This window comes from Sprattus sprattus (assembly GCF_963457725.1).
Source record: "Sprattus sprattus genome assembly, chromosome: 15".
Lineage (NCBI taxonomy): Eukaryota > Metazoa > Chordata > Actinopteri > Clupeiformes > Clupeidae > Sprattus > Sprattus sprattus.
This window is the reverse complement of record NC_137913.1, coordinates 25,720,890-25,735,380: the sequence shown is the minus strand read 5'-3', so window position 1 is coordinate 25,735,380 and position 14,491 is coordinate 25,720,890. Positions and strand designations below refer to the sequence as shown.

Here is a 14,491-nt window from a genome sequence, read left to right as displayed (position 1 = left end):
CTCCCATGAAGCAGAACTAATGTACAAAAGGGCTGCCTAGATAGTTAACACATGCTGTCTCTTTATGAGAGTTACTGTCAGGATATCTATTCTTATTCTCAGCAAAATTACCGACTAACATGCTCCCTAAAATCACAAGTTAAGGGGGGGGGGGGGGGGAGATTGTTCAGTTGCATCAGCTATAAATTATCAAATGTATTACTCTTTTTTCAATGTTCACTTACTGTATGTTACATTTGTTTGGAAATAATTGATATTTAATGATCTAATTTCTAGTTGATATTATAAAGAAAATATACAAGTAATATTATGATATGCATAAGTGCCTATGAAAAGTATCACTGTGAGAAGGTGAATTCCCCCTTCTCCCCGCTTCGCACTGGAGTGGAGTTTGGGACTAATGTAGGGATGTGTCCCCCACTACAATGGTTGGGTCCAAGCTCCCCCACATCAATGGTTGGATCCAATTGGAGCTAATTGGACCAATTTAGCCCAATGGGTTGTGCTATTTAAAGGGTGCCTCATTCCATGAGGAGAGGATGACAGAGGCATGTGAGAAAGAACACTAACCTGCTGTGAGGTCAAGTGAAAACAGTCAATACTGTGTGCGTAGTATGTGCCTACTAATTGTGCCTAGTGTTTGCCTAGATTTGCCTAGTTTTTGTGGTACTCTGTGATTTATGTTTATTTATTTGGTGTACATGTTTGGGGTCAATACCGGAGAGTCCCCATGTAAAATCAATATATACTCAAAGCACATTGTGTCTATGTATACCATATGAAATGTGCTATATAAATAAACTTGAACTTGAACTTGAATATACAGTATATTTTCATAAGAAGCCACCATCTCCTGTACCAAGTTTTTTCCTGACTTCACCAGCGACTCCGGTAGCCCACGACTCCGGTAGCCCTCGCAATCGCTCGTTCCCACTGTGGAAACAGCAGCACATGCACACTGTTGCACAGAAATGGGCATGCTGCAGAGCGGGTGGCAAAGGTGTGGTCAAAGCCACTAAGTGGGCAGAGCCAGACCGAAGTGATTAATGAAAGGATTGATAAAAAAAACCATTCAATAACAATGTCGAGCACATCCATTCTAGCGAATCTACTCAGGCCTAGAATGTAAAATGTCAACAAATATTATTTTGAATACACTAATTGCACACACTTGCAACTGAGCTAGGTAAAAAAAAAAATGTATCGCATAAATCATTGCTGAATTGCTAAATGACATTCTGGTACTAGCTTCAGTGCAACCCGTGGGAGCAGGTATATAATAAAAGTTTTCTTATAAGGCTACTTGCCCTCCTTTCTGTATGTGTGGTGATGTGAAAGAATGAACTCCGGCTTTTACTACCGCAGGATATTTAGGGCCTGATTTACTAAGATTGCGACCGCTGCTTAATCTGCGGTCGCACATTAACGCACAGTGTTTTTGCGCATTTTCCGTGGTATTTATCAAACCAGATCTGCGCTGGGCAATCTGTGCTTGCACCACCCTTTAAAGGGCCTGATTTACTAACATTGATTTGCGACTGCAGCTTAATCTGCGCCTTTGCCAGGCGCACATTAACGCACGGTGTTTCCACGCATTTTCCGTGATATTTATCAAGCCAGATCCGCGCTGGGCAATCATTATTTAGCGCACAGTTAAAAGACGGGAGAAATTGCCTGTAAATGATATTGGTGGTATTAATGCATAAACTGTCTATTATAACAATATAGATGTGTACATGCCGAGATTAATACGTTCTACAAGGGACATGGGTTCACTACAATATATCCCCACTGAAACAAATACATTTACCAAGTAGCCAGGCCTCTCCAAAATCACTGTTGCTCAATCATGGATAGATGGCACTATTCCGGAAGATACAACTGTCATGGACAGACCACTACCACATAAGTAATGGTCATGTTGGCATCACATATGACCTGGACATTCATTGAATATGTGTGCTTTCTGTTTCGGTAAACGTGTTCGTGGATTGAAGGTGGGACTGTTTGCATGTGGGTGCGATCATGGCTCCAATTACGTTCGGAAAGTTTAATTTCAGCTATCAAAGTGGGGAAATGTATATTGACCAGTGCGCCGTAGCAATGCGTCGAGCACCTGGGTGAATATTTGGCTGAGTGAAGGCTGAGATATACCAACTGCTGATGCTATAACTGTTTGAAATGATCCGATGCCAATATTTGTAATGTTGTCCTGAGTTTAACAACTGATGGAATGGAATGTGATCGCCGGGTGGAGGGTTCAATGTCGTCTCTGATCTGGTCCAGTAATTGAAGTATTGCGTGGCTGGCTAACCTGTACCGTCTAATAATTTATGGTTATGGCTAACCCTTTCGCTTAACTGAAATTGTGTTATAGGAGTTGAAAAAAATTCTTTCTGTGCGCTGTCTCTGTCTTCTTTCTTCGCCTTGCTCTTATAACTGCTGCCATATCAACGTTTTCAGACTCAATGGAAATGCGCTTCCTGGTTAAGACGTGCTTTTATGAGGCGGAGAATTAGCCCGCAAATCAGAGACGTGCGCTCGACAGGCAGTTTTAGTAAATACCACCCAATACATCATTAGGCGCACTCCTCCCATTAAATTGCGCTTCACGCCCTGGTTACCACCCACGTTTTCGTGCCATCCCACCTGTTTGCAGGTACACACCCTCAAAGCGTTAATATGCGGCTCTACTCAAATGCGCCCCCTTAGTAAATACTGTTTTATGTTTACGACCGCTATTTTACGCCAGAAATGGGCACAATCCTGTTAGTAAATCAGGCCGTAAGTCTTCAGGTAACTAAAGTATTCTAGATTGAAATGTGATCCTTTACATTTTTTACCGAGAATTATTCTGGGAACTTTAATCTATTTGGTGCAGTTGGACTCAAGCAGAACCAAACAGGTGGGGAGGTTAGCTGAGCATTCGATTAACGGAAGAAAGTGGACATAAAGTTATACATTTACGGTGAGGGACAGTATGTGTAGATTTACTGACGATATGGGATATCTCACAGACAGGAAAAGAAACCGATTCGTAAAGCAAAGAAAAGAAAAGCAGTGACAAGTAGCCTACATGAATGCTTCAAATATGGGATGTTGTGAGCTATGTTGATGCATTTGAACACCTTCCATTGCATTCCGTTGCGGCCAAGAAAAGGGATCTTTTGTGGAAAATGGCTTGTGTGACGGGCACATTTTGTTCTTTTTTTAAAAGCCTGGCAGGGTATGTGTGAACTTTGAGGATATCCAAGATTGATTAACTGCAAGACATAACACAGGTTTGCTCCTGCCACCTTGCTATTACAGAAATATGGGAACATGATTTTCAATAAAGGGAACATGATATATCAGACTTGAGCAGTGATGTTTTTTGATTTGGCCCTTTCAAAGGTTCCCTGTCAGAGAACAATATGTCACTATCCCTATATCCAAGATCTACATTTGGCCGAAAGTTCAATTCATCGCTTATGTGTTTAAGACAACCTGCATGGGTTCTGGCTGCTCTAAGCCGTTTCTGCCCCTCAAACTAGGTCCACATCTGAGGCTGAATTTAGATGGAGCCTAGTTTCACTGAATCGGGTTAATTTTTCACACAAATCGAATCTTTAAATTTCGTAAGGACGGAGCCTGGTAACGAGAGACTTGCGTAAACACGGAGGCACCAGATTGTGTTGAATGGACTGTAGTACATGCCCCAGGCCTGTGGGTGGCCCTATAGCGCTGCTACAGACAACTGAAAAAACGTGAAAAACTAAAAACTAAACAGCACACGGTAAAGGAGCACAGCACACGGATAAACACATTACACATTCAAGCTCCAATTAGCAACATTACATTATGGTGGTTAATAAAATCAGTGGTCAGACTAAAGGTTATGCGAAAATGAATTGAGTTTGGAACAGTACAACATGACATGTCTTCTCCCCCCATTTCCCATGAGGCTTTGCTCCGACCATTTTACACCAATTTATGAATAAAAAAGCAAATTAAATCGCTGGCCAATTTATATTTGTGGTCATGAAAGTTATGTAACGTCTAAATAAAAAGAATTAGATCAAGATAGGAGGCTAATCAAAAATCAGTAGGCTGGATTAATGAGAGTTAATTCTAGACCCACCATGAGTGAGTTGTGGAGGGAGAACAAGTGATATATATATTGGTTGGAGATCGCGAAGCGATCATGTGGGACAATGACGTCATCAGGTTGCGTGAATCCGTGCATACAAACACCAGCCCCCGTACCGATTCAAATCTACTCACTTTCTACCCCCGATTTGGATCGTTGCGGATACCGTGTGCGGATACAGAGTGCTCGTCTAAATGATAGGGCTATCTGTATTAGTTTGACAAACTAGGCTTCATGTAAACGGCCCTTGAGATCGTCTTGAGCAAGTGGAACAGGGATCATGAAAAGACCTCAAGAGTACAGCCATCTGATGTGGCCGTGTGCACACATGAAAACCTTCAGGCAGAGAAACCAATTCTTTAATGTACAGAAGATAAACAGCCACTGATAGCAATGGCCAAACACTCATGAATAACATAAATGGAAAAAGGGGGACAAATGAAAGAGAACAGTAGGAGGGGGGAAAAAAGGAAAAGAAATGGAAAGGCCACAACAGAAATTGATTAAAACCACTCGCTGCTCACCAAGCCTGTTTCAAATCATTACGGTTTTATGATGAGGCTGGAGCCCTTCCCGGCAGAGTGAGGGGCACCAAATTGAAGGCAGTGACTGTGGACTAGAGCAAATGTTCCCGGATCTAGTGCGGGATACACCTCAAGCAGAGAGCGGTGCTGTGGTCACTCTTTGAGGTTTCCGCCAGTTGTTTTAGGGGCTAGTGACGCATCCTCCCTCTGACGCACAGATGAACATGTGCACCGTCAAACCAACACAGGGCGTTTAACAGGGAGGTGCCGTAAACATTTGTGTGTTTTAAGCAAGCAAGAAACAAAAGAAACAAAGAGTGAAATACAATTGTAGTATGTGTTTTTATTGAAAAACTCCCAGGAGGGTAAAAAAGCTTGTGCTTTTATGAGGGTTGACTCTCAAACGAAATCCAAACAGGAAGATGGGCTAATCATCACTATTTTTTTGCGTTGTCCTTTTAACCCCTTAGTTTTCCCCGTTACTCTGGCCCATCTATATACAAAGACCTTTACGTTTACACAACAACCAATTAAAGCTCTTTCACCGAGGGTCCTCTGTCCACAGGGCCCCACAGGATGTGTGAGCTAAGCACCATAGGGTGTGTGGACTCAGACCACCCCCAAATCCCAGCAGAGGAACAGCTAAACACCGCAGGGGGAACAGACCACCCCCAACACTTGCTGGGACCCCAGGACAGTGTGGTATAAAATTCTACAGCTGTTTTGCTGGGTACATCTAAGGATGAGACTGGCCCACTCAGATCAACATGTTTGAAGACATATGGATTTAATGATTACTCTCACTGCAGTATGCTCTTTCTCTGTAGCTACATGTGGCTGGGGTCTAGGTTAGCTTTGAAACCGAGGAAGCCATTCAATGAACTGATACATGTTGATAAATATGAACAGAGACGTTTTGTGCAGACTGCACGTCCTAGCAGAGCAGGCGTATGCTGTGCTGACAAAACCCCATTGGTTTTACTTAACTAGACTCGAAAATATCCCAATTTCCCCAAAGTGGGCTTAAGGCAAGGAGTAATGAAAAAAAAGATGCATTCTTTCCTTTCCGTGTCACCATGTCTTCCCTTTCCCTGCCACGCAGAGAGGCTGAAGAGATCAAGTTTAGACTCAGAACTGCCAGCCATTTGTGTCGCACGGCAAAGACACGATCCAACACCGGAGCCTTTCTTACACCAATCTACCTCTCTTTTCCTTATGCACCCTTTCATTTTTTTCCTCCTTCCTTATTCCTTCTCTCCTCTCCTCTCCTCTCCACTTCTGCTCCTCCTCTCTCAGGAAGAACTGCATGTTCTGTGGAGCCTGGTTTAAATCAGCCCAAGCTGGCTGGTTGATTGTGCTGCCATTACAACAGCTCTGCAGCTGTCTCCTCATGTCCCGTTCCCATCTAACCAGGGGTCCCGGCTGCAGCGTGTGGATTGTTACCACATGTCACACACGACAGAAAGACAGAAAGAAACACAAGAGACAGAAGAGAAAGAGACAGAGACTGAAAGGGTATAAAAGAGAGTGTCAAAGGACTGCACGACTGGATGAGGAATAAGCGACAGGATGGGAGTCGGTGTTTAGACCTTTCATCAGTTTGGCTTAATGAGCCAGACACATTTGCATTGTCAGTAGAGGAAGCTACAGGATGAGGAGTTATCCACTTTATGGAATCCATTAGCTACACGTCTCAAGTGCATTGTGTACTAAGAGCCTTCCATGAAAGGGGAAGAAATTACAGCACCCTACATATTGATATCATTATTTCCCACTCTGTGACCTATAGACACCCCCCCCACGACTGCCTGCACTACCCCTCCCAGTTGGGGACAGCTCATTGGCTACTGCTAGTCAAGCTGTTTCTCATCTATCCCTCTGTCTTTTCCCACCAGTAGGTCGTAATGGGATTAAAGGCATAAAGCTCGGTCAGGATTGCATGATGATGATATATGGCTGCATTGTTACAGACGTTATTGATAAAGTGACTCCACTGCAGACAGACGGGAGTGGAAATGCACTTTGGCCCTGAAGGTCCCGCTCTCCCCCCAAACAGCAGCCCTCTCATATCTCCAGGCCTTTAAGGCCCCCTTTACACGAAGTCTAGATTAACTTAAATCGAGTTCATTTTTCACACGGATCGAATCTTTAATTGCGTAAGGATGGAGCCGGGTAAAGAGAAATTTGCGTAAAGACGAACCCAGCCGATTGGGTTGAACCGGCTGTAGTACATCCCCCACGCCTGTTGGTGGCGCTCTAACGCTGCTACAGACAACTGAAAAAACGTAGAAGAAGACAGGAGCACATGGATAAACAGAAGACAGTAGTCAAGATCCAATTAGCAACGTTTAGCCTAGCCGCATAGCCTACATTTAATCTGCACAGTAACACATGGTGGTTAATAAAATTAGTGGTCAGAGCAGACTGTAGGTTATGCAAAAAGGAATTCTATTTTGTATCGAAAATAAAGAGTTTGGAACAGTGTTACAAAGCAATGTGCAACATGACATGTCTGTGAGTTGTCTTATGGAGAGTCTGCTTGAGTACGAGAGACCACAATGCAAGTGGTGTGGATCCTTGATGTTTCATTGCTTCCTATTTCATGGTTTTATTACTAACAACAATTGTATGCTATTGTTGAGGGCTTTGTCCTTCACGTACTGTACCTCTGAAGTGACGTTAATGCTAGCTATCATTGTCTGTAAGGACAAGAGCTCACTTAGCATTCATCTTTATTATAGAACATTTTGAAACCTTCCGTCTATAATACAAATATTTATACGTCAGATTTGCTCATATAAGCTATTGCTGACACTTTCAAAAAGCGGTTTTGTACAATGGTCTAATGCGAATAGATTAAATGTGGCTTGTCAATTTTATCCCTTTCCTAACCACTTCGATTTAGGTAGATGGGAGATACACTTGTATTAATCCCGTTAGCAAAATTCACGTGTAATAGCAGCAAGGTAAAAGGAAGAAAATCTTTTTTTTTTTTAAGCTGGAGAGTTGCGGCACTCAGCTGCCTCAATCGCTGCGCCATGGCAACCCATTCAGTTATTAAATAATACAGGTTGTGCCAGGTGTTCTGGCTGGTCTCAAAAATGACGTGGCTAAGTAAGACCACGAAAAACTATCCACATGTAGGTAGAGCAGCACACTATCCCAATAGATACGACTAAGCACAGTAGAAAAAGGTAAGTCACGAAAAAGGAGCCACGTCATATATTAAAATTGTTGTTGCTGGTATGAAGTGAAGCAGTGGGGTGAATAGGGGTTCAGCCTGAGGTTGGGAGGTGATCACGTGGGGCAATGACATCATCAAATTAGAAGGGGTTGGTTGAATTCGTGCACACGAACACCAGCCCCCGTACAGATTCAAATCTACTCACTTTCGACCCCCGATTCGCAGTGATGGGCAAGCTACTTAATATTTGTAGTGAGCTAAGCTATCAGCTACTGTACAATAAATTCAGCTTCACTACACAGAAGCTACCGTTCATAAAAAAGTAGCAAGCTAAGTTACATAAACCTGTGAAAAGTAGTTTGATACATTAGAAGCTACTTTCAGTTAAACAAACTGCATGCCAAGTCAATGCAATTTTAGTGATCAACACAACTGTCAGTCGGATAAAAACGGTTAAATGGATGAAATTCAATCACCTGAACGTGTGTTCGTATGTTTGTGTTGGATGTCATTGACGTTGACAGGAACTTTTTCTTTGGATTACAAAGAAGGCATCTGAAAACATATTTAGTTTCACTCGTCTCGTATAAAGTGACATACTTTTGAAGATATGGCTGTTGAGTCAGGTATTCAAACCCAGATGAAAACAAATGAATGCAGAAGACCTCGCCTACCTTCATCTTTTGTCTATTTCGTGCATTTTCGCAATTCGACTCCCTGAGCAGGCAGCACGGACTTTTCACTTTTTCATCATCTTCAGCTGTATCTAAATATCAACAGCATTCTAGTTATCCGGTTGTCTAGAATCTGCATGCAAACTACCCATTTAAAAGTAGGGGAGAATTCATTTTAAATGTATGAGCAGTGTCTGGTGTACTTGAAATGACGATGTCTATCTATCTATTTTCACTCGTCTCGACTAAAGTGACGTACTGCTTAATTTTTGTGTTTGATGGCTGCAGGGAAGCCTGTTATGAATGAACATCAGAAAGGTCCAGGATAAATTAGCTTTCGAGGACGCTACTGTGCTACTTGATCAATAAAAGAGCTTAGCTACTGAAAAGTTACTTGGTTTTGTAAATAGTGACGTTACTGCCAAGCTACTGACAAATGTAGTTAAGCTAGTAGCGTCGCTACAAGTAGTGACGCTACTGCCCATCACTTCCGAAATTCGAATCGTTGCAGATACCGTGTGCCGATAGAGAGTGTTCATCCTTATGATAGGGCTATCTGTATAAGTTTCATTTCGGACGCAGACAAACTAGGCTTCATGTAAACGGCCCCTAAATTAAGACGGTAACTTTGCATGTTCAGCAGATCTGGCTTTTTAGAAGTTGTTTTTGCAAAGATGCACCCCACTGTCAAACATAGCCTTACAGAGTGGGGCTGGTTCCTCCAGACTTTTTTAGAGATTTAAGATTGCTCTCTGGATGTCTTCGCCAGAGGAGGTTGAGATAACGATCTATTACAGTATCAGAGTTTCCTATCTTTGCAGGTGCCCCAAATCATGGTTGAAATTAGCAGAAGTAGGAATAGAGCTAAATTGGGCAACAGCTTTCCCCCTAATACAACATAATTTGCATACATTGACATATCATAAAAGGGTTCACACGGACATTCTGTATTCTAAAAAAACAGGAATAAATGAAGATTTTTATTTTTATATACTGCATTTTGATGGTCATTACTTTGCCACCATATTCTAAGTAAAAGTCTTTGTACATGCACATTCTTTTACCATGATACATTTTTGGAATGTAGACACTGACCAAACGCACTCTTGGGCAATGTACTGACCCCCTTCCACTATGAGATCTTCAACAAAGAGGCTTCAGTAAACACAGCCAGGATTCCATACCATTAACCCAGACCCCTTGAACGACCGGTTCATGAGCGGTTCCTTTAACACCGCACTAGCACACACACTGTACACTACACACCCACACTGCCATGTGCAATTGCACACGTCTGCTACCCCATATCCCTCATTCTCAAGTCTACCCTGACTCAACAGCTCTTTTATTACCTCCCCCCACCCCCCACTCACCTATCTTCTCTAGGAAATATCAGATCCCCCCCCCCCCCACACGTGAGCTTGAAGTAGCCCCCCTCCCATCTCCCCCCTGCCAAGTGAGGCAAACCTTTTTGCCCAAGTAATAATAAAAAGAAATTGGATAATGGCTTCCTCATTTGATGAGTGAAAAAAAAAATCTATATGTGTAGGTGGTGAGAAAATAAGACTCCGTTGGTCGTGCAATGTACCCAAGCAAGATGTATACACTGTTGGTCGGAATTATGAGCTGCCTCGTGGGAGCTGTCCTTTGTGGGTCATTCAGTACATACACACTCCAGGGGAGTCCCTCAGGACCAGTGAGAGGCACAGAGACCTGTGTAGAGTTATATAATTCACAGGCCTCCCACGCTCTGCCTGACTGTCAGATCCTACAGCCCCACAGTGGATCTGTTTCCAATCACATGTATAGGAACAAAGTTTAGTAGCCATGGCTTTATGGTCAAACAACTCGGGATATTCCATACAACGTTTTGAAACAATAGCAGAAGCCAAAGCAAGATTTAAAAAGAGAGTCTCCATAATCGAGACTGACTGGCTTACAAGCCACTTCTCCTGTGTATTTCACCCAAAAAAGGATCGTAATATAATATGTAAAAGACTGAGATGTAAATGTGAACAAGCGGACAAGTAACAAATGTGGGGATTTTGGTTTTGCAAATCCGAGCCAGCTCTCCACAAACTTCCTGAGTTGGATAGTCCAGGGCCATTATTCATGTATGTGACCCATGTTTAGGAGAGAGAGAGAGAGCGCAAAGGCGAGCTCAACAGTGCTTCATTGTTGTTCAAAAACATTTGGTAGCACTTAACTCTACAAAGAGGGGAGGGAACTAGCAGAACTTCAATGGGTGCCGCGCATCCACAATGCTGGAGTCAGCAGTGTTAGCTGAAGTGTGAGTGTAAGTATGGTCGTTTTGAAAGATGTGTTCAACAAATGTGTTAACGGAAGTTTATATTGTATTTCATCAAACTTTATATTCGATAGTCCCTTCTAAAACACATCAAACTCATGGCTGCCTGTATGGCAACACAGCACCATGCTGGACCTGTAAAAAAAAAAAACAATAAAAGCTCAAGTTCCACAATGTTCTCCTTCAGCGAAATGTGAAGAAGTCTAGAGGTTGATGAGCTCTCCACAGGCCAAGTTTGAGCCTTTCTTATGGCCAATTACATGGACCTGGCTACCCTTTACCAAATATATTTCACCATTCCTGTGAGAAGCGCACAGGGTGAATGTACCTTCAGTTGCTTTAAACTATTTAAAACGTACTTGTGTGCCACTAGGAGCGAGGAGCGGTCTCTCACAATTTGCACTACTTTTTAACGAAAGAGAATGAACTGCAAACATTGATTTAGTTACGGTGATCAACGAATTTGTGGGCATTAAACAGTGGTGGTGCTACAGGTGCTATGGGGGAGCTCTGCGTTTTAGCGAGGGTTCTATGAAATGATAGCTTATGTGATGATAGGTAAAGTAATACAATGTATTTCTGTAGTTCATATGTTGAAAGTGAATCTCATTTGTGTCTTTAACTTTACCTTTATCCTGTCCACAGTTCAGTTTATACAGTATAGGCTCGGTGTATGATGTTTATGGCTACGGCCAGCCTGTGCTCTAGCATAGGCACACACACACACACATACATCACTGATTTAATTTCCCACCAAACAAATAGTTTAGCCTTAGCAACACATTTATTAGGATAGCTGCGGCCTAGAAAGCCTACGTCAGTGTACACACGTTTTCCTCGGTAGCCTATAGACTGTCAAGAACAGAAAGTTTTGTGCGTCAAAAGAACACCCACTGTTCCAGTGATTCTTGTCATTGCACCCATTGGCATGAGAGGTAAGTTCCACCCCTGGGGGAGGGGGGTTCAACAGAAGACGTATTCAACACTGCATGACGACATGCTAGACATGGCTTGTTTCAGGGCAAGACTCATTTAAAACTTTGAGGTTTTGCAAGTCACTTAGGTTCAAAGATGTGCAGATTTCACTTCTTGGATTAGTCTGTGGTTTGTTGTCTGTGTTGCCTGCCAGAGAAACACAGACAACAATGTTACACTCACACAAAATCATTCAACACATCAACAGACTGACTGTACTGAACTGATTTGTTTTAATGCCAACTGACAGCATTGGAGCAAACAGTCCTGTTTTGCAACAGATGCTGTTAGCTTTGTCAGTGATAACTCTGTAAGATACATCTCCTCAGAATCCCTACACATAATTTTCACGAGGATGCAGTGGAGTTATAGCTCACCCAGGGGACAAAGAGTGAATTACGACCACTTCTCTCAGAGAGTGGGTAGAGGAAGAGCAAATATCCCGTTAAACCTACTGTATTGAAGCACGGTACTTGATTACAACTTTAAGACTACTGTGTGTGTGTGTGTGTGTGTGTGCCATAGCAATTGGTTTTCCAATACAACAATGGAGGAATAGCCTATTGTGCAAAAGTTTCTTTAGCACAGAAAAGTTGCCCATCCTCTTTACAATCAATATCTATTTTAGGCCAAGCATCGATGTTGCTTTACCTAGTTGTATGCATAATAGAAGGACATCCAATGAGATGGTCAATGTTTCTATATTGTGCTCTGTGTCCCATACCTTGAGGGTTTTTTTTTGGATTGTCTCTAACTAGGTGGCACACTGCACCATTTCACTTCAGAACATAATTATTACAGTTCTGTTGCAGATCTAGAAATATTTTGCTCTTTTCAAATAGCTATTTCATTGATCTGCAGAAATGGGCCAGTTGCCCGATTCCCAGCTGTTTATTTTCACCCTCCAGAAATGTATGAATGCCTGCGTCACCGGCATTCGTCTGTCCGAGAGAACACATTTCCTAATGGCAGGTGGATTTAGCCTGTATAATATGCAGTCAATCTTATCAACTAGTCTGGAGGTCGAAAGATTTCGTGAGAGAACGGCTGGCTGTTTTCCTTAGTTCATGGTGGCTGTGTGAACGAAACTGACACAAGTGATCTGAAAAGCATTTGAGTGATTCAAATAGATTCCCTCTATTTCTGGTCTAACAGTGCAGACTTAAGGTCGTGAGCGCTGTAGCATTTAATCCTGATCTCTGACAATGAAAATTACTTCCAGCTGAGCTTCGTGACGTGCGGGTTTCACTGCATCCCCTGAGCTGCCAAAAACACAGCTCGTGAGCGCATTATTAGCTGAATTAGCCGAAAGGAACATTCGAATGTAGGTCTGCCTAGTCCAACACTAACTATATCACCAATGAACTCTAACATCAGCTGTGTACTTAGTGGACACTTTGGTTTTGCTTTGTGCCAAGTCACAGAGGCTATAACAAAGTTGACGGACTAATTAAGTTAAGTCAAAAGCTTTAAACCTCACAGTTATATTTTACACAGCTTGCATCACTTTTGCATGTAACTCAATAGTAATCCTGTTTTTACAACGTCATTTTAAAATCTCTGGCAATTCTCAGGGGAAACATTCACCTGTCACGAGGTTTAAGATTGACCATTCGAATTCAGTAGCCTACTTTATGTCTCAGATTAGTTTTAAATGGTTAAAACGGTAATATTTTAAACAATATTGGAGTAAAGTGCACCAATAACACCTCAATCTGATTTTATCAGCAGCTGCGATTTAGCTAATGACAACCCATAAATGATCCATGACGCGGTTAATAGCCGGTCCAGAGGAATGGATAGAAATCTGCTCACCTTGAATCACCGTTGAGCTGGGGTTTGAAGTTCAGAGGAACTGAGTGAAGATGTGTCCTTGGCTGTCAGAAATGTACCCACATTTCACACACTCATAAAGAGGAACCACGTCACTGGCACCACTTTAAGATTACACGTTGCCAGAAATCTCCCCTAGTTACTTAACATAAACACCCATCCAGATTTAGGATACATACGACGGCTTTTCCAGCATGATTAATAGTAGCATCAGGTGCAACCAACACCGCAGACATGGTCTCTTTCCCTATCCACATGAACTTGCATTAGTTTTCATATTGTCATGTTCTATTTAAAACACAATTAGTGAACAAAGTAGCCTATGCCAAATAAATACAGATGATGTGAGCACTCCACGTGACCATGTATTTGTACAAAAGTACCCAATAAACTCTGTGAAGGTAAATGATAATCAGTACTGTCACTGTTATGAATGTGTATGACTTGTTTCTATCAAATCAATAATAGTTATTGCTGTCTGGGATTAAATATCGATGCAGTAGACTTGAAAAATCTTCAACTCCATAAACCATCTCCAAAATATACACTCCCTGGCTTGCACATACTTACACGGAAGTGGTATTTCTACCATATTCAAATTTCCATCTCCTCTCTCACTTGCAGGGAAGGAATCATACAGTGCATTGGTCATGTCAGGTGCTTTGCCCTATTGCCCCTGCTTAGAAACTTTGGATGTAATAGGCTAACCATTACTGAGACAGGTCAAATAGAATGCCAGGCTTTATTTTGTCTCTGTGTATGCGGACATGTATGTTACTGAAACCATGCCTGTGTTGATATGGTACTTCCAGTGTTGGACAGTAACGAAGTAAATGTAATTCGTTCCTGTACTTAAGTAACATA

General features: G+C 42.2%; 1 protein-coding gene across 3 annotated transcripts in view; it reads right to left on the bottom strand.

The window, feature by feature from the left end:
• The window catches only part of hapln1a (hyaluronan and proteoglycan link protein 1a), a 38,390-nt gene extending 24,746 nt beyond the window's left edge, over window positions 1-13,644 (bottom strand). For all 3 annotated transcript variants that reach the window (XM_080852904.1, XM_080852903.1, XM_080852905.1), the window contains exon 1: window positions 13,610-13,644. The gene's annotated coding sequence lies outside the window, so the exon portion shown is untranslated. The remainder of the gene's footprint in view (window positions 1-13,609) is intronic.
• Window positions 13,645-14,491: the final 847 nt, after the last annotated feature.